The 13161-nt window shown below is 41.7% G+C and overlaps 1 protein-coding gene across 8 annotated transcripts in view; it reads right to left on the bottom strand.

Annotated features, from left to right (window-relative positions):
• DRP2 (dystrophin related protein 2) overlaps nucleotides 1–10901 on the bottom strand; it is a 41733-nt gene extending 30832 nt beyond the window's left edge. For 4 of the 8 annotated variants that reach the window (XM_019629229.1, XM_019629228.1, XM_019629226.1 and 1 more), the window contains exons 1-3: nucleotides 10656–10783; nucleotides 8248–8389; nucleotides 1864–2000 (exon numbers count right to left, since the gene is read on the bottom strand). The gene's annotated coding sequence lies outside the window, so the exon portion shown is untranslated. Of the gene's footprint in view, nucleotides 1–1863; nucleotides 2001–8247; nucleotides 8390–10655; nucleotides 10784–10884 lie in introns of those variants that run through there. The other 4 variants (XM_019629227.1, XM_019629225.1, XM_019629222.1 and 1 more) reach the window with 3 other exon arrangements.
• Nucleotides 10902–13161: the final 2260 nt, after the last annotated feature.

A 13161-nucleotide genomic window follows, 5' to 3' on the forward strand; every position in this document is an offset into this window, starting at 1 on the left:
GGCCACCATGTAATAGAAAAGCTTTTATTTAGTTGTTGATCAAGAAAGTATTTAATGTTTGTGTAATCTGCTTTGTGCTAGAAACACAAAAATGATTTGCTGAGATCTCACAGCCTAGGGATGGTAGTAGGGGAGATGAGGGGGCAGTCATGTAATCATGTAAGCTGATAAATATAATAAACCACTTACGTGACAAATGCTATAATCGAGGTTTGACCAGAGGGCTAGAGCAGCACAGAGTGGACAACAACTAACTGTATCTGAGAATGTGCAAAGATTTTGGAGAGACTGAATTTGAGATGAGTATTGAAGGATGAGTAGACATTTGCCTTTGCAGAGAAAGGGAGAAGGGCATTCTGTACAGAGGGACTCACCTGTGCAAAGGTGGATGTCATAGAAAGGCTTAGAGTGTTCTGAGAACAGCCAGTTCAGTATGGCTAGTTTAGGAAGCACAGAGATGAAAAAGACATGGTGCCTGCCTCCAAAGAGCTCACATACAGAGAGAACAGGCATGGGAAAAATCAGGCCATAAAGTGTTACTAGCATTAATAATAGAAATATTGATGGGATGGAGTGAACAGATGAATGACGTGAGTTCTATTTGGTCATGTCAGGAAAAGTCTCCCTAGGAAAAAATCTACTTGAGGTGAGTCATGAAAGAGAAATTGGGTTGTCATTAGAGAAGTAAAACAAAAAAGGGCATTCCAAACTATATGAAATAAAATGTATGATGTGACCAGATTACAAGGTAGGTGCCTTGTGGGGAGTAACAGGCTAGGTTGGAAAATGAGACTGTGGCTAGTTTGGGTCATGTCTTGAATGATGAGCAGGGGATTCTAGGCTTTGCCTTATAGACAACAGGGAGGCACTGAAGACTTTAAGCCGGGGTTTGACAGGACTGGATTTGCATTTTAGAAAGAGCCCTCTGGCTGCCGTGTGAAGTGATTCTCCCAGGGGAAGAACCCATTGAGAAACTGTTACAATAGGCAGGTAGTTGTGGTAAGGATCGAGTTGAGAGCATGGTTTTGAGATACACCAAAGAGGTAAAATACAATGTGCTCAGTGATCAATAGATACGAAGCGAAGGGAGATGAATGTGAAGGAGTCAAAGGCTTCTAATTTGGGAGCTGGGTGGAGAATGCCACCAAAACAAGAGAGGGAAGACAGTAGAAGGAACAATTTGGTGTGATAGGGGGTAAGGCAGTGTTCCATAATAAGCTATGCTTGAGACACAGTCAAATTTAGATGTCAGGAGCTAAGCTTAGCAAAGGAAGATATGAGTGAAAAAGGTAGATGCTCAAACCAACTGACAGCTTAGTGAATGTACACAAGTGTAATAAGAATGGGCAACAAAGACAATGCTTGCAAATGATAAAAGTGATATCTTTTAGTACTGGGCAAAGACATGTAAATACTGATCCAAAGGGCAGGAAGTGAGCATCTTTGATTCCTGACACTGATGATTAAAATGCCACCATTTTTAGCCTCTATTTCCGTGGTTCCTAACATTTTGGGTATAAGGGCCCCTTCTTACGATTAACAACAAAATCTCACTTCACCCACTCATACTTACAATAGTAGATGTACTTTTAGTACTTACAGGGTGAGAATAACACTTATCCATTTAAAGATCTGTAGATTCTTTGCATTAAATATCCTTCCCTCCTCTTTAGGAGTTCATGGTCTAAAGATTGGGAACTATTACAGATCACAAAGGTGCAAGAGTTTATGGACAGTTTATTGTAGTCGAAGTCCCTAGAGATTACACAGCTACATAGCATCTCATCCCCAAAGAGATTCCCCAAAGAATGGTTGAAAAGGTGGCTCCCCTCTGATCCGACACCAACATAAAAAAATTAGTACCTCAGATGAAAACGAAGTATTGCTATGGATCTTTTATAAGGATGAAGACTGCAAAAGACTTGGTTTCAGACATCTTCTTATATTAACATTTCTATTTTTGCTGATTATATATGTAATGCACGTTCTTTTTCGAAAAACTGGAAAATACAAAAAATCATAAGGATGAAACTGAAACGAACCTACAACACTACCATCAAGAGATAACCATTGCTAACTGGTATGAAGCCTTACAGTTTTTCTGTGAAAAAAATACACTTTTAAAATAAAACTCTCATCATATGATATTATATATATATGTATATATATATGTACATATATATATAATTTAGTATTGTGCTTTTTTTCATTTTCCATATATATCACAGTCATTTTAGAATGCCACTAACTATTCTTCTAAAGCATGAATTCTAATGGCTGAATAGGTAATAGAGCACTATGGTTGAAACCATGGGTTTTGGCATCAGACAGACCTAGAGTCAAATTCATACTATTCAACCTATTAGCAGTGTGGCCTGAGACAAGTTAACCTCTCTGAACTTCAATGTCTTCATCTGCAAAAGGGGATGACAGCAATACTCCCCTCACAGAATTGTTCTAATAATTAAAATTAATAATGTTTTCAAATAACTTAGCAAAGTATCTGCAAACAGTACACTGCTTAATAAATGTTAGCTGTAATCACTGTTGTACACTATTCCATTGAATGGATATACCTTATTTTATTTTAACAATTAGAGATATAAGTCACACTGTAATGAACAGCCTTGTGCACATTTGTACTTCTTTCCTTAGTATAATTTCCTAGAAGAGAGAATTCCTGGATCAAAGGGTATGAACCAATTTTAGGCTTGTGATGCATACTTCTAAATTGCCCTAGAAAAAACGTTAGATCATTTTATACTACCACCAGCAAGGTGTGACAATGCCAGTTTCCCAGCATACTTGCCAAGAGTGAAATAAGTCAGATGGAGAAAGACAAATACCATATCATCTCACTTAAATGTGGAATCCAAAGAACAAAATAAACCAACAAACAAAACAGAAACAGACTCATAGATACAGAGAATAAACTGATGGTTACCAGGTGGGAGAGAGGTTGGGAGGCTGGGTGAGAAAGGTGAAGGGATGAATAAGTGCAAATTGGTAATTACAAAATAATCATGGGGTATAAAGTACAGTATGGGGAATATAGTCAATAATATGGTAATAACTATGTATAGTGCCAGATGGGTACTAGACTTAACGGGGGAAATCACTTCATAAATTATATAAATGTCTAACCACGACATTGTATACCTGAAACTAATATAAAGTAATATTGAATGTCAACTATAATTTTAAAAAGTCACAGGGATATATAGTACAGTATAGGAAATATAGCCAATGATATTCTAATAACTAGGTACAGTGTCAGATGGGTAAAAGACTTATTGGGATGATCACTTTGTGAGGTATATAAATGTCTCATCACTGTGCTTGCTGATTTGTACACCTGAAGCTAATAAAATAAAATAAAATTGTTGCCAAATTTGTAAGTGATGATGGCATCTTGAGGATTATTTTCTATTTCCTTAATTATTAGAGATACTTAACTTTTCACCTACATTTTTAGTGGCAGGTGTATTTCTTCTTTCATGAACTATCTCTTTTTCTCTTGAGATTCACCTCTCTACAGATTAACTTCCTGACCTGATGTTAGGCTCATGTTTCACAAACAAAAATAAAACAAATGCAGGAGTCAGAGAACTCGGATCTTCAAATCCCAATGTAGGCAGAAAAGGAATAAACTCCTTTTGGTCCAAGCATGACTATCCTCTGCTATTTTCAGACTTTGCCACTGAAGTCATTTCAGACTTTGCCACCTCAAGTCATTTCTCCTCTCTAGACCTTGGTTTGCTAATCTATACGATGTTAATGTTTAAGAGTTGCCCCACATTAGGGCCGGCCAAGTGGCTCAGTTGCTTAAGAGCTCGCTCAAGAGTTTGAGCTCTGAGCAACAGCGGTTCGAGTCCAGCCCGAGCTGAGCAGCCGCTGAGCTGCCAACAGGTAGCAGGATGGCTCAGCTAAAAAAAAAAAAAGTTAGAAGAGTTGCCCCACATGAAAACCTTAGCATTCCCTGTATTTGCACAGCATGCTTTTGTATCTTGCTGTACTGTCTTTCTTGATCCTGAGTACAACCTAGTAAGGTTGGCCTAGCCAGATTTAGGATCCCATCTGACAGATGAAGGTGCTGAGTGAACGTGGGCCTCCTGACTCATGGCCAGTGCTCTTTGTTCTACACAAAGAATCTTCTTTCTGCCTCTCTATCTCCATCCTGTCCCAAATTACCACCTGTACATGCTGATTCTTTTCCTATTCCTCCTTCTAATTTGCAGAGGCCGTGAGGAATTGGAGATGAATCCAATTTGGTCCCCAACTGGTCCAGTGTAGGAAATAAGACATATAACAAAAAAATATATAGATCAAGGGAGAAAATAAGTTACACGTTAAGTGGGACACAGAAATCATGCTATAAGACGTCACAGCAGAGGAAGTCTTTGCCTTAAATTGGAGGGATTTTGGATGTATTTATGGAAGAGATGCTTTTGAGCTAAGGTGAGAGAGAACATTTAGACACATGGAGTAGTGTGGAGGGTGCTTTTGGGGTGTAACTAACTCTTCTGTGCTCTACACTAGGCGTCCTGACAGATATCAAGCTGTGGCTGATTGCCCCTAGGAATACTCTTTTCCTGGCTCTCAAAGCCAAACGCAGGCCCTTCCAGGAGTATTGGAGGCAGGGGAGAGCCATTGTTTCTCTTGGGCAGAGACAAAAGCTTTAAAAACACATGGGATTTCAGCATGAAAGCAAGATTGTTGGCTTGTGGAGGACAAGGTCCATGTCCGATATTTATTTCTATTCCACACATTGTTAACACAGTGCCAGGCACAGTGATTTACTGAATTGAACTCCAATTAGGTAAGTGTACAGGACTTGAACTTTATAGGTACAAATCCTAGGAGCATGAAGAGAAAGGCCTTCCTTGCATTTCTGTGAAAGGCTCTGTGCAGAATGTTAGCATTTGAAACAAGGCTTCAAATGGAAAAACAAAACAAAATAAAAACCTGCAAACGACCTAAATGGTCATTACTAGAGGACTAGTTAAATGATTGTGTATTCATACAATGGAATTCTATGCAGCTATTAAAAACAGAATTAAGAACTCTTTATGTGCCAACATGGAATGATCTCTTAAGATATACTTTTAAGTAAAAAGAAAACAAAAAAAATAAGGTGGTTAGTTTACATTTGTGTAAAAAAAAGGAAAAAAAATATATATATACACAATAAATTATCTTTGGAAGTATTACAAAGGAACCTTTTAACATTGTTTGCTTTTGGAGAAGGGAACCAAGTGGCTACTAGACAAGTTGCGAGAATTCTCTCTATTCCTTTGAAATTCTTCCCTGTTTTCCTTCTTTTTAAAACTGAGAAATACAATATGATTACAAAGAAGTGCATAAACCATACATGTAAAATATATTGATTTATAAAGCAAATCCCCATATAATCACTGCTTGGGTTGAGAAATATATACACAAAATAGATCCACAAAAGCCTTGTGTTGCCAATCGGAGACCTAGTTTTTATGGAATATCCTCTTATACCTTTTGAGTATTGAACCATGTGAATATATTAGCTATTTAACAGCTACTTTCTCTTTCTCTCCCTCCTTCTCTCCCTGCACTCCTCACTAAAATGCCATGGACGTCTTCAACTGTTTTATGTGGACTGGTGTAGCAGCTTTTCCATAGCCTAACAAATAATAGCAGTTAGACTTACTGTATTCCACATTTTACATATATTAATTAATCAGGCTACATACATCCAGTCATTTAACCCTATGAAGCAGTTCCTATGTTGTCTTCATTGTACAGATAATAACATGGCAGCACAGAGGCAGAAAGTAACTTGTTCAAAGTGATATTGTGAATAGGAGGTGAGGAGCTGGGCAGGCGTGTCCCAGAATACAAGTTCTTCACTGTTACACTATTCTGCCTCTCTAAATTCTAGAGCCCAGGTTCTGAGGCACTATAGTCATTGACCCCTAACAAGTAAAGATTTTTGGCTATGGGCCACCAGGTGGGAGCCAAGGGTTGACTCAGTCATGCCACTACCCAGGCAAAGACACGAGCAGTTGAGAATGGACATGATGCAGAGTCTGGGGTCTCCAGTATCCCCCAGCTGTCAAACCCTACAGAGCATTTAAATGACCTTCCTAGAAAAATAACTAAATATATGACCTTCCTAGAACACCTGAGAATTTAAATTCTGGACAACGCTCCTAGTGTGACCTGAGAGCTTCCCCAGTGCCTTAGAGCTCAGTAAATACTTTTTGAATGAATGAATAAGCTCTTTCCACCTATAAACTGGAGAAGTGCAGGAACCTGTCCTACAGAAATACTTGCAGACTGCAAGAGGATGTATGCTGCAGTATTGGTCGCAATAGCAAAACTCTGCAATCAGTTCAAATCCCCACGCACAGGGGACTAGTGGATTATTTTTTTTTGGAGCCAGGACGCTCGGGTTTGCATCCGGGCTCCGCCACTTATCAACACAGGTTTGTTCAAGCTCCCTGATCTTACTGTGCTTCAGTCCCCACATCTGCAAAACAGGGATAGCAAAAAGACCTACCTCATAGCCTTGTTGCAAAAAGTTAATTAATAGTTTTTGACATGTAGTAGGGACTCACATCTTATCTATTATTGTAGCCACTCACACAATGAACTATTATGTAGCTGTTAAAAAGAGAGACGTAGATCTCTTTTTTTGAACAGATGCCGAAGATATATATTTTAGAAAGAAGAAAACAAGTGTTAGAGTAATATGCCTGGTAGAACTCCAATTTTGTAAAAAACATTTGAAAAAAATCTATGTGTGTGTGTGCACAGAGAGAAAGCCTGCAAGGACACAAAAACTGTTCAGCAACATTGCTTCTAGATAGTTGTGGGAGGGGGACTCTCCTTTTGACTTTATATACTTTGTGTGTGTGTGTGTGTATAAATATCTATATCTATATATACATATGTATGTATATTATATATATATATATATAATTTACAACAAGTATTTATTACTGTTGGAAGAAATAAAGAAACAGGGAAGACTTCTAATTCATGAGAGTCTCAGGAAAAAACAGGGCAGTGGGAAAAAGAACCCCTTCACGTGTGCTAGAGATTCCTCTCCCCAATCCAAGGTAACGCTGCATAACGGCCCTCTCTCACAGCACTGCCTTTCTACTTGACAGCATGGCACTAAGAGACGAGACACACATTTCACTGGTATGGAACCTTGTTATGCGTTCCTAAAATAATTCCTGCAATGTAGTCAGAAACCAAGGTTCTGCTTCAGATGCTCTCACTTAATGAATAAAACATGGAAACTCAGATTGTCAGGCTGGAAGGGATCTTAGAGATTATCTAGGTGAAACCCCTCATTGACAAAAAGAAACAATGAAATATGTTCCTGAGAAGTTATTAGCTGTCAAGTAATTTTGAAAAATAAAATTTATTTGTGACAAAAATCAGAGACGCAGCCCATGGGGAGAATTTTATTCCAAGAGCCAATTAATGCACCACATCTGAAACCTTTATACACTGCTGGTGGGAGTATAAGTTAGTAAACCATTTGGAAGAGCGATTTGACGACATCTCCCAAAGGTCAAGATTCTCAGACCCTGTGTTGGGACAATTCCCTTCTAGATATACATCCAATAGCAACAGTCACATAACAATATCTATACAAGAATTATCATAGTAGCCCTGTGAGCCAAAAACTGGAAATAGTCTAAAATGCCAATAAACAGCAGAATGGATAAATAAATCATGGTATATTCAACAAATGGAATGCTATACAATGGTGAAAAAAATGAATGAACTAGAGCCACATGTCACAATATGGATGAATTTCACAAATATAGCACTGAATAGAAAAAACAAATTGGAAAAGAATTCATATCATTGGTGTACATTTTTAAGACATATAAAGCAGTTGTATAGGCTGTTTTAAGACACAGACATCTGTAGCGAAAGTACAAATAAATGCATGAGAATAAGAAAAACACCAAATCCAGGAGAGGGGTTACTTTGGAGGGAGGGAGGGAAGAGAGAGCTTTAATCATAGAATGATAGACAGAGGGTTTTAACTCTACCAGGAATGCTTTTTCTTAAGCCGGGTGGTGGGTAATCAGATTTTCATTATATTATCTTTATATCGCTTTGAATATGTAAAATTGTTCATAACACATTGTTTAAAAGAATGCAACAAATCCCATGGTGAAAGGAAAATACACAGTTTTCTGATATAACAACATACTAAGAGAAATGTATAAGACATGCTGTACTCACAATGACAGGATTGTGTGTTCCTTAAACCTGCTTCATTTTCCTGGGATTAGTGTAACAGGAGGGAACCTGCTAGAGAAGCAGCAGTTGGGCACAGTGGACTGAGAATCAGGAGATGAGGGTTCTACTCTCTGATACTCATCGGCTATGGGAAGGAGAACAATTTGATGAACCTCTCCATATTTATCACATTTAAAAATGCAGTGTTGGAATAGATTATATTACAAGTTTTTTTCCCCGTGACAATTTCTTCCAGCTCTTTTTTGTTTGTTAGTGTTTGAGCAGCAATTCCCAACACTGTGTCTACAAGACGCTGAAGTGTTTCCCATGTAGAAAAGTGTTCCCTGGTCAAACCAATGTGGGACATATTACATTAAACAAAACACAACAGATTTATTTAAAGCAGCACTTCTCAGAACCTTTAATATGTGTATATACATTGTGACTCTCCAAGAGGAGAGTTCAGCTTTAAAGCATTTTCAAAAAATTATTGGACAGTAGAATGCACCCACCCACCCACACACACACACTCCTTATTTTAAAACAGAATACATGAATATTGTCTCAGAACAGTGTTCTGTGGAACATCGGTTTGGTAAATGCTGTCCTCAAAGGATTTATCTTGCTTGCTATTTTAGTTGTTGCTGTGTGTGTAGAATCCTTTGTAAAGGAGGAATGTAGTTTCCTAGTGTGATTTCCACAGAGTGGGTTCCTTTTGAGTCTCCCTGGCAAGTTTAGAAGGCTGATATCTCTTGGGCTTCGTTAGTGAGAGCCATCCTATCTGGCACTCTGGCAGATTTAACATGAGAAACTTCTGCATAGCTATGGTTCAAAGCGCTGCATCCCAGATGTGCTCTCTGCAACTGGCTCTTGGGTCTTTGCTAAGTTCGCTACTTCAAGCCACCCTCCCTTACTTTGGATGATTGTGGAGTTGAGACGTGCTGAGAGCTACTTAGCAAAGAATACCTGGGTGAACAACTCTCACAGGAAGAGGAGCCCTTTTGATGTGCCTTCATCCCCAGCGATTGTTTGCAGGAAGCAGGGCTGTAGGGCGGAGGCCGGCCCACTCAGGCAACGAGGGGCTCAGTTTTCTTTCAGGGACAGGACACTTACCACTTCATCTCTTAGCCCTGCCTTTTCAGGGGGGTTTCCTTAGAAGGCCCTGAGGTTCTCCGGAACCATCCCCCCACCCAGATCCCAGAGGGAAAATCTCCTGAAGTTTGTGGTCCCCACAGGGCCTTTTAAAGGGTCATTTACTTGAGGGCCTTTCATCTAGAAACAAGGATTCCTTTGGAAAAGTCTGGAGCTAAGGTGCACTAGACAGAGCTTTATAAAGGCTTTTGTTTTTTCGAACAATCAAAAAGAAAACATAAGAGAAAAGTACGTTCTTTTGCAGACAGCATGCACCACACTCTAAATGGAAGCAGGCATCTGTGGCTGCTGCCATCCCTCCCTCGCTACTTCACTCCACCCCAGCCCAGGCCGGCCCAGCCCAGCCTCGGCTCCCTTCTTAGACCCAACACCCAGGTGGCCTGCCTTCACCTGCCTATCAAAGGCAGGATAAGCCTTAACTCCCCACACACTCTCAGGCCCAGTAACCAGGCTGGGGCATTGGGTCTGATGCAGGGGAATGGTAAGGAGAGCAAAAGAAAGGGGTGTTTGACTTCAGGAGAGGTAAGCCCAATTTCAAAGCACTCCAAGCTATGCTCCCAGGAGTAGAGGTACCTCCTGATTACATGGGGTAGAAAGGAAACCAAGGGAAGAACTAGGGGGAAATGCAACAGGGAAGCCGGACTGAGCAAGGAAGTAAATGCAGAAGAGTTGAGTAGGTGCCTTCCACCTCAGGATCCTAGGTCAGAGCCCCGTTTACCCCAGGGAAGCCCTCCTGTGTCCTGCCTGTGGGCCAAATACTCATTTGTTTAGGGAACCTGCTCTGAGGTCCCATGTTGCCTCTCTCCTCCCTTTTCAGCCAATGTTTTCCACATTCCTTCCTTTCCCTCCTGCCAGGAAATCCACCCATGGACAAAAAGCATGTCATTGAGAACAAACATAAATAAAGAAATAAAGGAACACTTAAATAATACCCCTCTCCCCTCAAAGAAGCAAATTGTGGACCTGCCTCTTGTTCATTAGTTGCTCAAATTGGCTTGAGTTTCTGGGCATCTTTCAGCCCCCCTCTATGAATCCAAGTGGTGGCTACTTCATTATGGATATGTTTTTAATGCAAGTTTTCCCCCAAAGGCACACGCAGGCAGCAGGCAGGCAGGCGTGCGCACGCGCCCGCACGCGCACACACACACACACACACACACACACACACGCAGCACCTCTGGTGCTTCCCCTCCCTCAGTCATTTCCCCTCAGTCAGCAGAAAAAGGGTGAGACTTAGAAATCATTTCTCTGTGGCCTACCTTCTGAGTCCGTCAGGTCTGAGGAACGTGCAGCAACTGGGAGCTGGGAGGCTGGGGCTGGACTGGCTCTGTGAATCAGCAAAGAAGTCCCTGAGACAGGGATGCTGACAGCTGCTGTATGCACCCTCTCCCTGTCTCTCCCTCCTCCCTGCCCTCCTCCTTCTCCTCCTCCTCCTCCTCCCCTCTGAGCCGCTCTGTGTTGCTATGCAATCATATCACCAGGACTAACAGCATCACTCCAACCTTGGGCAAAGATACCCTTGACTGGGCAAACGCAGCAAGAGCAAGGACAGTTTGGTCAAACTCCCAGAGCCTTGGCGGCTCTCAGAGATTTTAATTCATTAGAAGCAGAGGAAGCAAGCGGGAGAGGCGGAGAGGCAGAGGGGGAGAGGCGGAGAGGCTTCCACTGAGGAGGAGGAGGAGACAAAAGAGGCACGGAGATCAATACAAGCTGCTGAGTGAGGAGCCTGGGCCCCAACTTCCACAGCTCTAGCCCAGAGCCAGAGCCAGCTTCAGAGCTAGCAGCTGGCAGGGCCCCTGGGTACCCAGGCCAAAATTCAGTTTCTGTGCTGGAGGTTGAAACACTCAGCTCTAGAATCTGCACTGGTATGCAAGGTACAGTCTTGGGCCCAGGGCAGTCTTCCAGTCACCCCTAAATTCCATCCTCACCCCCTCTTAGATCTACATGTAGAAAAAACCTCAATAAAAGAGAAATAAAATGGACCTTGAATGATCTGAGAAAACACAGTCCTCCGTGTCCCCCCTCAACAACTACCCCAGTCACTCTCCCTCCTGTCCACACCAACTCGTACTCTTTCCACTAGCACCCCTGTCAGCGAGTAGAGGCTTCAAACACCCTGAGAGACCTGGGCAAAGCCCTGAAAGGATGGAGGGGATTACATCTCTTGATGGGGTGCCCAGCACACAGTAGTTTACCTAATAAATATGTGTGGGATGAGTAAATTGAATGGATGGATGGATGGATAGCAGTCAGAAACCCCCATCCCCATCCCTCCACACAAACATACTCATACTTAAAGCTCTAGATGCTCCAGGCCAGGACAAAGGATATGAGGAGCATTCTTCTTTCTGAGAACAGGGTGTATAGAGGAGAAAGAGAAACAGATTGGTTTGTGGGTGGGTTGCTTAACTTCATTGATTTGCCTCTAAAAACTCTGTAAGTGCTGATGGCACTGGGATTTAGTTAGAACAGAAAATACTTCCTGACATAAAAACTGTCTGCAAGGACTGAGGAGTATTATCATTGCTGTTGTTGCTGTTGTTATCATTACTGAAAACCCTCAGCTAGGAAATAACTAGTGTGTATGTGTGTGTGTTTTCTTTTGAGAGGAAATTTTAAAACCTTAGGCTGTACGTTTCAGTAAAAGGTTTGTAATAAGGCCTGATCTCCTCTTCAAAACAAGCAAACAAAATGGGAACCAACTGGCCCCTCCCCCAAGCTGAGTGGCTCCTCCTGTCTGGCCAAAGCGGCAGCAGCCAGGCCCCTATGCAGGCGCAGAAAGGGCCTTTGATTTCTGAAGGGGAGTTCAGAAGCACATCCGGCTTCTCAATCTACATACCCTCAACAGCACATTTCTTAGCTCCCCAGCCTCACCCAGGCCTGGCCCTGAGTCTCGGCCCCAGTCTTCACCCTGGCAGCTTGCAGGGTTTGTCAAGACCATCCAGATCCAGGGCCTCAGGAGTCCTTTACAATTGACTTGGAATGACTTGGAAGGGGGAGCTGGCTCGAGAAAAGACCAGAGGGAACACTCTGAGGAATTGTTTGGGCTGGCACAAACACAGAATGACGGCGACAGACACACACTCAACACATGGGAACCTGACTCACTGCTCACCCCTGGCACTAGCTCATCAGCATGCTGAACAACACTGGAGTCTAGAAGGAAGAAGGGGAGTGAGCTGGGTAGGGTACTTGCTCCCCACTCTGACTGCAGCTGGACTTGCCCAGATCAAAAGAAGCACTTGGAGTAATCCTTTACTTTTCTCTTTTTACCCCTAGAGAAAGCGTTCAGGCTGCAGATACAAAAATACAGTATCAGCCTCCATGAAAATAAACGCACAGAGTTTGTTTTGAGGGGTGTAACGAAAGGCTTCCCCAAATCTCTTTCCCACTGACCCAATCATGATGGAAAAGACCTCCTTCCTGGTTCCTTTGCTCAAGGGATCAAGGGCTCCTGTGAAAATTAGAATTTTACCTATGAGACGAAAAAACATTAAACCATTATCAGCTAGCAAAACCTAAGATTTCATTATTAGATTATAAAAATAACAATAATAATGGCTAACACTGAGCATTTACTACAGGATAGGCACTGAAGTCCTTTGCACATGTTATTAGCTCATTACATCCTCACGGCAAACTTAAAATCGCTTCTATTATTACCCCCATTTTACAGATGAAGCACCGTAACTTAGTGAGGTTAAATGGCTTGCCCAAGGTCACGTAGCTAGTGCATTATGGAGCCAAGACTTACCCTAGATCTCT

This window comes from Hipposideros armiger, unplaced genomic scaffold, assembly GCF_001890085.2.
Source record: "Hipposideros armiger isolate ML-2016 unplaced genomic scaffold, ASM189008v1 scaffold_831, whole genome shotgun sequence".
Taxonomy (NCBI): Eukaryota; Metazoa; Chordata; class Mammalia; order Chiroptera; family Hipposideridae; genus Hipposideros; species Hipposideros armiger.